The 14,074-nt window shown below is 56.0% G+C and overlaps 1 protein-coding gene across 2 annotated transcripts in view; it reads right to left on the reverse strand.

Annotated features, from left to right (window-relative positions):
* DAAM1 (dishevelled associated activator of morphogenesis 1) overlaps positions 1 to 5,865 on the reverse strand; it is an 86,234-nt gene extending 80,369 nt beyond the window's left edge. For both annotated transcript variants that reach the window (XM_035327312.1, XM_035327311.1), the window contains exon 1: positions 5,729 to 5,865. The gene's annotated coding sequence lies outside the window, so the exon portion shown is untranslated. The remainder of the gene's footprint in view (positions 1 to 5,728) is intronic.
* Positions 5,866 to 14,074: the final 8,209 nt, after the last annotated feature.

The raw sequence follows: 14,074 nt of genomic DNA on the forward strand, positions 1-14,074 counted from the left end.
TGGCAAACGTTGAACTTGGCGAGTGGAAGAGCAGCATTTAGTACAGAAGTAAATGCACAAAAACCATGAGCACCAAGACTTGCCTCCAACTCCAGATCCAAAAGTAAGCTGTCTGTAGGGATTACAGCGTTTAGCACACTCCAGAAATTTTTCCTGACATCTTTTTGCTCTGTGTAATGGGGAGGAGGGACTTCTTGCAGCTCCAGAGCCACCAGCGATTTCACATGTGATTTCCCAGACAGCAGTCTGCGCCGAAGATAAAAGGAGCTGGAGTTTAAAAAGGGAACTGACTTGTCCCCGGGGAGCCTCCAGCCGCTTTGTGGGACGCATCTGTAACGAGGGGACGGTGACGAAGGGAGTGCCGTGTCAGGTCTCAAAGCCAACCTCTTCCTGCCAGAGAGTTTCAGTAAGCAAATGCCTTACGTAAAATAGCTGTCAGGACAGACATTTGAAGCGTCGCCTCTTGTAAACAGGGTTGCTCCGGAGGCACGGGGGATTAGAGCAGTTCAAACAGTCCTCGGCGTGACTTACCGGAGCGGATTTGTGACTTCAGCTTTCCTGCTGCCCAGCTCTTGCCCGGCACTGCCAAGCAACACACGGGATTCCACCCCGAGGCCTTCAACCCCACCAACATCCCTGCACGCCAGCAGGGGCAGGTGATGGGAGAAGCCCCATATTCCAGAAGAAAACCCCAAACTGGGCAGGGGCACGGCAGTCGAGTGCTGTGCACTGCGTGAGGAGCACAGTGCCAACCCAATGGGGCAGCCGAAAATCCAAAATGTCCCCATCCAAAAGGAGAGAAGAGCTTGGCACAAGCAAGCTTGTAGCCCCTTACAAGCATCCTTGAAGGAAAGAGCTGCACCAGTCCTCAGCTACCGTGGACTCTCCACGACAAAACACCGGAGCCCATAAGGGTTCTCCTCTAAGCAACATTTGTTTAGAAGATGCTGAGGCCAAGCGAGGAGCAGGCATTCAGAAATACAATAAAAAATTGCAGTTTTGCTCCTCTCCAAGAAGCGTTCGTGTGCTGCTCCTATTTGTTGATAGCTCACCCTCAAAAGCTCATCGCTGGGAACCTCCCTGGGCAGGCGAGCTGACCCTCACCCCCGTAACGCACTGAAAGAACCCCCACCCCATAGAGATTTCCCCAAAACTACCAAACACAGCCAAGGTTTGCATATCAGCAGGGAGCCCAGCTGCTGCTGTTTGATGCAACCCCCCAAAAAACCAGGCTCTGAGCTGCACGATCCCGGGCTGCCTTTCCCCCTCCTCCCGGGGCTGATGAATTAAGTGGGTCTTCCCCCTCTTTATACCACCAGCACTTGGCTGCTGATGGGTTGTTTGGAGCTGTGCACAACCCGCTTCCAGCCAGGGCTTTGCTCACGCAAGAAGGGATGAGGAGTCCCATTGCAAAACTCCCGGTGACAGCCTGGGAGTTCCCCCTCCTGTAAAAATGCTTGAACTCTGCCGGTGCAGCCTGGCGAGGGGCAGCCCGGGCTCTGGGGCAGTTAAGCCGTGCACACACGAAGACGTGATTCAGGTGAGCAGCACGCAGCTGGGAGTGCATAGCTAAGTAATGCTCACCCGAAGGAATGCGGGAGGCGCAACAAGAAGCCACTTGTCTGGCACGGCGAGGAGCCCTGCAATAATCCGCGCCGCCCCGCCAGCGCCGAGGAGCCCGGCTCTCCGCAGGACGAGGCCACCAGCACCAGGATGGGCAGCAGGGAAGCTCAGGAGGACGAGGGCACCTCCAAACCAACAATGTGCCACCCCTCCCCGAGCACTTTACGCAGGCACCGCTGTGCGTCCTCGGTGCCAAGTCCGGAGGTTCAGAACCAGAGCTCCAAAACAACTCGAAAGCACCCAAAAAATAGCAAACCAATCACCCTGTCCTTCAGGAAGGCACAAAAAGTGAACAAATTAGCACCAGCAACCGTGCTCCGATGGTCTAACGCCGTGCCACGAGCCAGCTCCGCCGCAGTGACGGACCCGTGGTGGCACCCACCCTGCCACCACGACAGCCCCTCCGGCGGGTGTTGGCAATGTTTTGCACCGTCTGTCAAAGCCTGTCAATGCAGCTCGGTCAACGAGCAGCTTATTTATTACCTTAACGAGTCACGATAATAATGACTCATCAATGAGCACCAGCAGGCTGGGCCACCCCATCCATCTGGCTGATTTAGGAAGTGACTTCCCAGCGCAGGTGCTCCCGGCAGCACAAAGCCCTTTCATTCAGCAAACTCCGAACAAAAGCCGGAGGCCGAGGACTCAACGCCAGAGGAAGCACTATCGAAGCAGGGTGAGCGGTGATTCATGTGCAGCACGCAGAGGTTGCTCCCGAGCTCGGCGCAGCGCGGGGCAGGACACCCTTAGAGTGACCCCACCTAACTTCACCACGAGGAAAGCACGGGCAGATGCTGCTCGGATGATTTCACGCGTTATTTGGTGCTGCTGTAATGCAGGTGGCTGGCGTTCAGACCACACCGCTCACGGAACAAAGCCCTGTCGGCTCACCTCATGAAAGTCTCCAGGTAACCAAGCCCGTATTTACGGTGTGCCCGGCTGCTTCTCTCATCTCCACCTCCTTTCTTTTCTGCTCGGAGGCCACAAAGATATGGAAGTTCTGTGACTCACTCGGCTGAGATTTTCCGCGCTACCCCAGAACTCCTGGTTCTTCAGCACATTCCAGAGCACCGTGACACCCCACGAGGACAGCAGGCACCGGCCACAATCCACCTCCCGAGAGGGCAGCTGGGAGACGCGGCACCAGCACAGCTTTATCCCAGCCAGGCTCAGACCCAGACAGCATCAGGAAAAAGAACCAAAGACAAATTGCAAATGCACTATGCAAAAAAGCTCCAGCTGGCGTATTTAACTGCTCCCCAAACTTCTCCTAGCTGCTCCTCCCATCCCCTAGTACGGTCAGCGCGCAGAGTAACCTATATGCTAAGCCACAGAGATTCAAGTCAGGATAGACACAGTATTTTTTCCCCGACTTGCACCCTTTTGTTCAGATCACCTCCTTTTTCAGTGCAGAGCTGATGTTTGTCACGGTGCAGAAGCGAAAAGTACACACATCATTATCTTCAAGAGGGAGGAAAAAATCAATATGGGCACGATTTGAATTCTACAGCGTTCGACTACCACGGCTTGCAAAAAAACAGCTGTCCCAGCAGGTCCGTGCAAGCTTCATAGGACAGCTGTAAAATGCAAGACCTTCTTTCCCCTTTTAAAGGAGATTTACTGATATAAAATCGTGCATTCAAAGAAAAAACATACGCAGGCTGAAGCCCTGTAGTTAAGGCCCACTCAATTACAGCAGAACGAGCGCGCCCTGCTTCACAGGGCCTCACCAGTCAATCCACGAGGCCGAGCCGAGATATTTATTTACCAGCATCAAGTCAGAAACCAAAGCCCCCAACAAAATCCTCATTTGTGCGAGAAGCCTGCAGAAATCCCGTTGAGCAGGCTTTGGCAATCCCCGAAGCTGACAGCTGGATGCCCTTGCTTATCTCCCGCTGAAGCGCGCGCGGAAAAGCCCCGAATACTTGCAGTGCCGAGCGAGCCGCGCAGGCAGCCCCGCCAGCCTCTTAGGAAGACTCACAGAAATAGGCGAGCTTCATTTATTAATACTTCAGGGATAAAAGCGGCCGTGCAGCAGCAGCTCGGCGCGTACGAGTGCAAAAGGAGGATGGGCAGGGGATGACCACGCAGCGCCCAGCGCCAGCCACCCTCACAGGTACGCTCGCTGCCTGCGCAGGTGCTGGGCTGCAGGAGGGATCGACACAAGGGTTGATCCCTTAAGTGGGATCCCTCAAAGGAAACCTTTTAAGCAGAAGCCAGGTGGCTGCTGGTGACCAACAGCATCGTCGCACCCGCTCGGGCACCCCGCCGCCTGCCCCTCGTGCTGGCTTTCAGCGGTTCTGAAGCTGGGAGCGAGCCAGTGACGATGGTGGGCACAGGTGGGACTGGGGGGCTCCGGGCCAGCAGGTAAACCCCACCCGGAGGCTTTCTGCGAGGGAGGAGTGGCTCAGCAGCAGTGACAGCTCGGGAGAAGAGGGGGAAGAAGCCAAAACAAAGAACAGAAGCAGGAGGAGATAACCACGACCCGGGGCCGAGCGGCCGTCGTCCCCTGCTCTTCCCATCTGCGGAGCCCTTCCTGCTGCCTCCCGAAAACAAAGGGTCAGATAAGGAGCCGGCTCAGGTCGAGACCGGTCTGACTCCGCTTCCAGCCCAGGGCAGCGGATTCGGGGCTGCTCCTCCACCTCACCCATCCTGTTTGCCTCCCCGGGGCGGAGGCCGGGACGCGGAGCCGGCTGCGTGCCCGGCCAGCCCCAAACACCGCAGGGCCGCACGCAGCGACCGGGCCGGACAAGGAGGAGGACGAGGAGGAGGAGGAGAAGAAGGAGGAGGAGGAAGCCTCACGCTTCCTGCTGTCCCACCTTGCGTGGTCAGAGATCCCGGAGTCTGGCTCTCGCTCCCTGCGCACGCAGGAGGAGGGTGGCTGCCGGCAGCAGCTGGCTGGTCCCCGAGGAGAGCGAGTCACTCATTAACCGAGGAGCGGCCAGGTGGAGGTCCGGCCCGCGGCCAGGCGGAGGTCGGGCCCGTGAGGCCACGCAGGAGGCCGGCAGGGGAAAGGAAGCCGGTGGGAAAGAGGCTCGCAGCCCGCGGGGCCCGTCGAGTCCTCGCTGCGGGCGAGCAGGGAGCGCCGAGCGCTCCGAGGTGTCGCCGCGCAGCTGGGCCCAGGGAGGAAAGTGGGGCTGCGCTGCGGCTCTGGAGGCGGCCTTAATACATAACACCGCCGGATTTTGTGTGCAGTATCAGGATCAACCTCTAGAGAGGGGAAAAAAAAGAAAAAAAAAAAAAAAGAAAGAAAAAAAAAAACAGCCTTGTCTGCTGTCCTTCTCGGTGCACCAGGGTGAAGCTGGCTCGTTGCACGGTGTTGAATGTCTGTGGCACTCGGGGGCCACCCGGGGGCCCTGGCACCCTCCTGCCCACCTCCAATTTGCACGCTGAGCTCCTCACACCCCGCTTTGCAGCCTGTGGCCCCTCATCTGTGCTGCCGCCCAGCCGAACCGCTCGGCTCCGGACAGCAGGAGGGCTCTGGTTTGGCTTTGCCTTGAATTAACCTTGATGCAAAAAGGATGCCCAAAGCACCAAAAGGATGCAGCGGGGCCGTCTGCAAGCAGACCCCGGGGATGAAATCCCGACGTTACCACTGAGAGCTCTTCATCCACGCAGAATCCGACCGCAGCCACCAAACGCTCGCCCGCAGCAGAGGCATCGCCCTTTCCGCACGCGCCCCCGACCCAAATCCCCCCTAAATCCCCCCAGATCCCCATCCCAGAGGGTGACACAGCCGGCCTGCCCGCCTCACACGAGCCACAGCCCCGCTCACCCCCAGGGCGGCCGGACCCCTGCCGACCTCCCGCTCCCCCAGCACAGCACCACCCGCACCGGGGGGCTCCAGCACCCAGCACCCTCGGGTGGGCAGCCCCAGCCCGGCTCCCCCAGCCCCAACCCACTGCCGGGGGGTGCCCGGGGGCCGCATCCTGCCCCGGGGAGGCACCGCAGCAGGGCAGGGGGCGGCGTTGCCATGGGGAAGGCGGCGCGGCGGCAGCCCCCGGCCGCGGGTGGGCGCCCCCCTTCGGTCCCAAGCCCCGCTCCCCGCTCCCCGGAGGGACCCCGAGGGTGGACCCCACGGCTCGGCACGGCACGGCACACTCACCGAGCGGGCGCGGACCCCGGTACCTGCCGGCGCGGCGCGGAGCCAGCCCGGCCCCTGCCCACAATGGGCCGCGGCCGCCCCGCCCCGGCCCGCCCCTCGGCACGGCTCGGCTCGGCCCCGCCGCCATGGCGTCACTCGGCCCGCCCCGGCCGGGGGGGCGGCGGGGCTGGGAGAGGGATGCGGGGCTGGGGTGGTGCTGAGGGCTGCCATCGGGGGTGGGTAAGGACAGCACCATCGGTACCGGGAGGACATGGAGGGCCTGGGGCGGAGCTGGAGAAGGGCCTGGGGCGCAAGTCCTGTGAGGGGAGGCTGAGGGAGATGGGGGGGGAGGGGGTGGTCTGGGGAAGAGGAGGCTCAGGGCAGACCTCATTGCTCCCTGCAGCTGCCTGAAAGGAAGGTGTGGGGAGCTGGGGGTTGGCCTCTTCTCACAGGTAACCAGTGATAGGACTAGAGGGAATGGCCTCCAGTTGTGCCGGGGAGGTTCAGGTTGGAAATGAGGAGACATTTCTTCTCAGAAAGAGCAGTCGGGCGTTGGGACGGGTTGCCCAGGGCGGTGGTGGAGTCACCATCCCTGGGGGTGTTCAAGGAGAGGTTGGACGTGGTGCTTGGGGACATGGTTTAGTGGTGACGTTGGTGGTAGGGGGGTGGTTGGACCAGATGATCCTGGAGGGCTTTTCCAATCCTAATTCCAGCCTCTACAGTGAGTGTGAAACGGGTGTGGGAGCACCCAGAGAAGGGCACCGGTGCTGGTGGAGGGGCTGGGAGGTTCATCCTGCAGCAGGAGGCTGGGGACGTCCAACCTGCAGAGGAGGAGGCCAAGAGGCGGCCTCGCTGCACTCCACAGCTGCCTGAGGAGGGGAGGTGGAAAGGGGGGTGCAGGTCTCTGCTCTGTGGTCACTGATGGTGGGCACGTGGGGACAGCACGAAGCTCACCAGAGAGTGAGGACAAAGCCCTGAACCATGCAGGTGGGCAGGCACTGAACGGGCTCCTGGTGAGGCACACAGTGCCCCGTGGCTGTCAGCACCCAAGGGACATTTGGGCAATGCCCTCAGTAACGGGTTTCATCTTTTAGCTAGCCCTGCAGAGGCAGGCATTGGACGGGATGATGGTTGCGGGCCCTTCCAGCTGAACTATTATATTCTGTACTAACCCATTTTGTTCTCCTCAGCCACCTGGGTGATGCTGATCCAGAACCAGAGGGTGGCATTCCCTCCCGCAGAGCTCCAGCAGATGAGCCATGGAGATAAAATTTCATCAGGCTGGTGACATGGGTGGTGACGGGCACGCAAGATCGGTATCCCAGCTGCTTTTACAATGCATGACGATGTTCTCCCAAGCAACATCATTCCCCGCTTGTCAGCTCGGACTTAATAAATCACTTTTCCAGGGGTTCCTGTTTCACGTAAACCGGCACAGCAGCCTGTCTGGCTGTACGTGGCTGGACTTCCACGTGCACTCGTGTAACCCCTGTGTGGAGATAAGGCTGTGGGCTTCCACCCGTTTCATGCACAGGAACTAGTTATTGCTCTTGTTGCAAATCAAAACTCAAGATCAAATTAATAGTGTGTAACAATATAGCCTAAGTAAACATTTTTTTTTTTTTTTTTTCCTGGATAAGAGGTCAAGCTATTTATATCTTGGATGAATTTTTTTCTCAGCAACAACCGTGTGGGAAGCTCTCGCGGGCTAGGAGGGACTTAGAGGGATTGCTCATATGGGTCAAGCACAAATAATTACTAAGACAGTGGAAGGCCCAACGATGGGAATGCAAAGGAAGAGCATCCTTAGGGGAGCTGACACCAAAGTGTGAGACGAAGAGTAACGTGAGAACGACTGCCCGGGGTGGGCTCTTTGCAGCTGCAGCCAGACGGACTCCTAGGTAGCCATCTGCACGAGGGAGAGACAGCAACGTGTGTGTACACGGGGTCCACCAAGTGCTACACAGGTCAGCCACCTACAGCCCTGCACATGACAGCAGCTTTCGCTGCCCATCCAGGCACCATCACAGGACTTTATCTGCAAAATCAACCAGGGTCAGACTCAGAGCTTCAACCCATCCCATAGGGTTTCAGTCCAAGACACCACACTGGTTCATGTTTATGATCCCTTATTCCCAAACAAGTCATCTGTACCCTACCTGGAGGAAAAAGCATGTTGGGAATGATAAACCCATTACAGACATTTTTTAGGATGTCAGCTAGGCTTTTTTGGTTTTAAAGCAAGAAGATACATTTATCTCAACAAAACACACTTCCCTAAAGTGGATTTTCTCCTCACTGTGCCCAGTCCTTTTCCTAATCTTTTGTCTCTTGTAGCAATGAGCGCCACAGGTAAACGTGAGATGCCAGGAAAAACACTATTTCACTTTACGGATGGTGAATTTCAAGGTCAGCCCTATTCCCTGTCATTGCTACCGGGCTGGCCTCACCTCTGAATGGTTTAAACCTCTCTCCACAGCCTAGCCTCGGGCAAACAAGTCCCAGCCCTTGAGCTGCTGTCCTCAGAGATGAATCTTTCTGCAGGGAAACTCTGGTCAGACTGAAACCAGAAATAATTCCTTCTGAAGCCATCGACACCTTTCCTTCACCATGCTTGTCTTTCCAAAGAGCTACCACTCCCCACACGACGCAGACAGTTCGCGGTGCCCAGGACATGTGTCTGTGCCGGCCCACAGCAGAAGCAGCAGCGTGGCCATTCTGGTCCTCATGCTTTGTAATGCAGTGGTTGGCCCACGTGGATCTTGGTGAGGTCTGGGGGGGGTTCCAGGTGATGGGGCATTTCTTTGCAGAGGGATGCATCGGAGGCTGCATCTCATGCTGAAGGGTCAGCAGAAGGGCTCACAGCACATGCTGGCAAAAGGAATCGTTGCAAATTGCCACCACCAGTTTGGTTTTGCAGAGACCCCCATACAAACACCAATGTGCAGTGTGCAGGTGCTCTCCTAACGGTGCCTTGGTGTAGGAACAGAGGGAGGTGGCAATTATGGGGGCTTTTATGGTGTCAGGGGCAGACTCTGAGGAGCAGCGTGCCCAATGGCAGTGCCGTGAAGCTGGGGGGTGCATGGGCAAACGCATCTCTAAACGTGCTGGGGAAAAGCCAGCTTTTTGGAGACAAAAATTTTGAGTCATTAAATCTATCACAGTCCTTGGAAGCAGGCAAAGATTTGGAGGACAACAGATGTCTAATGGATATAATAGATATGGATTTCCTAAGGGCTCCTGAGGACAGTAAGGAGCCATGAAAAATTAAGCTGTTTACAGACAGAAACCACAAGGGACAGACGGGGATGGTCGGTCCCTGCGGTGGAGGGATGCCCAGGGGAACTGGGTGGAGATGTGTGCAGGGCCTGTGCTGCTCCGCATCTCCATCCATAATGCGGTCAGGCTGGGAGGTGACCATGCAGGTAAACCCCAGAAGGAACTCTGGACACCCGATGAGATGACAGATGTGAGGATAAATCTAAGTGATGAGCTGCAGAAGAAGCACTCCTACCCTCATGCACACAGTGATGGGCTCTGAGTGACCCTCTGACAATGGGATCCTGGGGTTGATGAAAATATCAAACTCCTTGTTCAGCAGCAATCAAGAAAGCAAACAGGTAGGAATTAATGAGAAAAGAGGAAAAACAACTGGACATATTCTTAGTTTGCTCTCGTCTTGAATATGATGAGTGGTTCCTTTCTCGTTTCTCACCAGAAGACCAAAGATGGGGAGCATCTAGGTAACCAGCCAGGATTATTCAATACAACATTTTTATACAAGCCTTGGGCTCAAGAAGTCCTGGAGCTTCGGGCTACTGCAGCCTTGGAGATTTTACTGGAAAATACCCCTGTATGCTTCTCATGCCCTTTGGAGAGGATGCTGGGTGGGATGGTCCCCATGTCCGACCCAGCAAGCTTGTCTTATGCTCCTGCCTTCACCTTTTTTCCTCCATGAAATGTCCTCCCAGGCCTCCCCTTCCCACCTCTCTCAAGGAGACACGGCCGCCAGGCAGCGATGGTGTGATCTGGAGGCTGCCAGCCTGGGCAAGCAGCTGCAGAGCGGCTGGCACCTGGAGGGGCGACTTCCTCGTGGAAGCAGTGCAGCCATTTTCTTGTAATTGCCTCCTCAGAGCTTGTTTGGAGGCTGCTTATCAAGCCCCATTGTGTTGCTTTCCTGCTTGTTTTTCCAACAGCCGCCTATTAAATTAAGCTCCTATATTCAGGCAGGAAAGCCCAGTAACCAGCTGCCCAGAGCCTTGCAGGCTGTGTAGGACACATGCAACAGTCATCCTGGGAGGCAGACGAGCACCCAGCCCTCAGAAGAGGACAGCATGGGCACCTAGCCTGCCTGGAGAATAATCCCTGAAATGCCCTGTAACAGGAGATTTGTTTGTTGGATGGAAAGCTGAACCAGGACTTTCTCTGAGCTGAGGGACAGAACCTAAATATCACAGAATCACAGAATTGTAGGGGTTGGAAGGGACCTCAAGAGATCATCAGCTCCAACCCCCCAACTATGTAAGAATACACTTGGCATTGTTCAGATTAGCTGCTCACTGGACCTATAAATGTTCTCTGAGCTCAATCCATGTGAGATCGATACCCTGTTGTCCCTGGGGGAGAGTTTTGTGTGTCTGCTCCAGTGGAACTTGAAAGGACACCCTTGGTCCAACGGACAGTAACGGAATAGGGAACCCATCCCACCACAAAAATGAAATGAAATTGATTTTGGAGGAAAAAAAAAGATGTCTCTCCTCAGGGTTATAGTTTTTCCTGTTGTACAGATGACCTGCTCAGCAGAAAAATGAGCTGTAGCTTTTATTCCATCACTGTTTTGGTCTCGGCAGCAGAAGACTAGTGCCAAATGAGCAAAAGCACTCTGCGCTGCTACTGCCATCCTGCTCTGCCGGAGCTTACGGGAAGGTTTCCATAGACAGCAATCAGGGCTGGTTTTAGCTGAGAGGTAGGAGACAGCGCTGTGCTTTGGCTCTCTTTAATATGGGGCTTTTAGAGCACATAGAGGCCCTTTTGTGGCTTGGTATCTGAGCAGGGAGGTTCTGCTTGAAAACAAACCGCACCCTGAGCCAGCCTTATCTCCAGCAGCGCCGAGCCCGATCTCGCCCTAGGGTTCACAGCAGCTCCCAGCAGCTGGCAGGGGAGGCAAAGCTTCGGTGTGATGTTTTGCAGCCTCGAAAAGGAAAATAAACGCATTCCCAAGGCAGGGCTCAGCCGAGCCTGTTGGCTGGAAGTGCCAGCAGAGACTTGCTGGATTTAGGTCCTGATTCTGCAAAGTCCTTAAGCTTGTAAAGAATTTGTAATTTGCTTGTAAGCAAATTCCCCTGCACGTCGATGACATTTAATCACTTGCATATACGTGCTTCACGGCGTATGAGGGGGTCCCACCTGCCGGCCACAAGTCCCACCTTTGGAAGTTACTTTTCTTGCACTGACTTGCCATGAAAGGTGCCAGACTGAAAAAAATAAATAAATCTCTGTTTCAAGGCAGATGGGGCAAATCCTCCCCAGATGGAAGCTCAGTGCCCCATTGCCTTCCTTATACCCAGGGGTGTCTATAGCAGCCAGGGAAGAGGGAAGCCTACATGGCAAGCTCCTTGATTTGATCACATCTAGCAAGGACTGAATGTATTGCTTTTGCAGAGGGGCTAGCGGGAAGCCAGGGCATTTAAAGCCTCAGATTAGGGCAAGAAGTGCAAATGGGGAGGTGAGAATGGTCTGGCCAGATGCTTGGGGCAACAGGTGACAGACCCAACTCGGGACTGCTCCAAGGTAAATGAGGACATTGCTTACCCGATGGGAATTGAGAACCCTCACAAAGGGCCTAGCCACACTGGAAATATCTCAATCCTCCTGATTTTGGTAGGAGACAGTCTTCTAAGCACCTACATTCCTTCTGCAAAACGAGGACTTGCCTGGCTGAGCCAATTTTCGGTAATTTGTCCTCAGTGACTCAGATAGTGTGACCCCCGCAGCCTGTGGTCACCTGGGGACGGCAGCCAGACACCCCGAGACCTGGCTGAGAGCGCTACATCACAAGACAGGCCCTGTCCTGCCAGCTATTTCGGTCACCCTGATTTGTCCCACATCATTAAATTTTTACAACGCCTGCCTCCAGACGACTTCGAGTTTGTCTCCAGTAAGTGCAGAGCTAAGAGGTTTTGTTCCTCTGAGCACGGGGCTGGAATGTGAAGACTCAGCGACCAGCACCAGCAGGAACATTTCCCTGCTCCGTGAGGGCCGTGCAGCTGGCCCGAAGTGCCCCCGGTATCTTTCACAGCATTGCTGGGGCTTTTCACAGCTCCTGGGGGTGGATTTCTTTCCAACGAGCAGGATTCGGGACAGACCTGGTCGGAGACCTGCAGAGACACACTGACAGCAGCGGGGACGTTCCCCGTTGCAGCCTCCTGAGTCACAGCCGGATTACTAACCCCGTTCTTATATTTTCCATGGAGGCGGCATGAGTAAGAGCTGACTCCTAGGGCTGGTTGTTGCCTCCAGAAGCCCGTAGGGAGAGAAGTGCTGACGGGGCTATCAGGCTGTTTGGGACCAAAGGGGAGCCAAAGGGTTGTGTGAGGAGCGGGATGGGGGCTCTGGGGATGGGATGGAGCCGCCCCACTGGGCCAGGACAGAGGGGGCTGCCCCAAGGGGACACAGCATCCTCCGAGCTGGTGTCACCAGAGGAGGTTGATCACACATGGCTATGCCTTTTCCACCATCCCTGACGCACCTCAGCCCCTCCCGAGAACAATTTGGTGCACGGCCTGGTCCCTGAAGATGACACCACAGCTCCTGCTTTGACCCATGGCAAGCTGCAGGGAGATCAGGTCTCGGGAGCTTTATTGCCCCTCCTGGATGCCTGGCTCATGTATGAGGACAACACAAATGATGAGCAAAGGCCACGGGTTTCAGGAGCGTGTATCCCATGGCTGGGGAATCGTGGCTTCCCCATGCTCCTGTCTCAAGCCTCCCTGCAGCTGACCGGGTGCTTGAGACGCTGGAGGAAGGTGGCAGTGCCCCCCCAGCTCCCTCCAGGGCCATTCCCCTCCCCGTGCCGGCGTGGGGAGGCGAGGCAGGGGGAACAGGAACTTTCCCACTTGGGCTGAGACGATGGGAACGAAACCTCGCTCCCCCCCGGCACCGACCCGCCGAGGCGGTGGGAACATGAGCTCAGCCCCGAGGCGACTTAATGGGCTTTAAAAAAATAAATTAAAAAAACCCTTTGTATCAGCCCCATTCTTCTTCCCAAAGCCGGCTGGCACCGCTCCAAGGGGAAACCTTTGATTCTGCGAATACGCCACAATGATCACCCCGCGGAGGCTCGGCTATTGGGCTCCCCCCCTCTCCCTGACCTCCATCCCCCCAGAAGATCAGCAGGATGCGGGAGAGGTGCTTAAATCATTCCACCCCCCAAATAAAAAGAAAAAACAACTTGGGCTGCAGCAGATTCTCTGCTGCTAGGAAAAAGCCTCCCCGTCCCGGCAGCTCGGCCCCGTTCTCCTCCCGGCGATGCTGTGGCTGGTGGAGCAACCCCCGGCTGTTCCAGCAGTCCAAGGCTGGGGCTCGCCAGGATTTATGAGCTTGGAAGAATCTCACCATGGGGTTATCTCCCCCTCCCCGCTTTTTATTGCTGTGCAGATAGGGATTCGGCGATAGAGCCCTTCTGGGTACCGCAGCAAGCTCGGGCTGTTTGACAGCTGCAAATATTTTTCCCCACCACAGCCCAGGTCCGTGTGTGCACACATCCTGCCCGCACTGCTGCTGCCCCACACGGAGCTGCTCACCCCAAACCGGGTGACCCTACAAGCACAACACCAAAAGCCTGCCAAGCAGAGTGCCTGCTCCCTACTCCTGATCCTCGCTCACGTGTCCCCTAATCTATCCCCATCTCCACGAGGTAGGTTTTTATCGCTTTTAAATTGCTGCTGATTTTTTTTTTTTTTTTTTTTTTTTTCCCAGGGATCTTTTATTTTCCTTCAGTTTTAAAAACTCTGCCCTTGTGCAGTGCCCTCCAGTCCAAGGCCGGGATTTCTGAAAGGGATGTAGGGGAGTTAGGCGCTGCACCTCCAGTGGGAGCCAAGAACTTTTCTCCTTATGGAAACCCCAGTTTAAGTAGGTCACCAGTATTTTTGTGCAGCTGTTTTTCTTAGGAGTCCGAGTAAAGCTTCCAAGTGACAATTCACTGATGTGAGGCCAGATTCAGAGGCTGTCAGCTCCTTTGTGCATCCTCAACATGTCCAGGGCTGTTTGGTTTGATTTGGGATCGCTGGCTGCTCGCAGGGGTTGCTGCAGAGCTGTGCATTTAGCTGGGGGGGGGGGGGGGGGGGGGGGGGGGGGGGGGGGGGGGGG

Source organism: Oxyura jamaicensis, chromosome 5 (genome assembly GCF_011077185.1).
Source record: "Oxyura jamaicensis isolate SHBP4307 breed ruddy duck chromosome 5, BPBGC_Ojam_1.0, whole genome shotgun sequence".
In the NCBI taxonomy this organism is placed as follows: Eukaryota; Metazoa; Chordata; class Aves; order Anseriformes; family Anatidae; genus Oxyura; species Oxyura jamaicensis.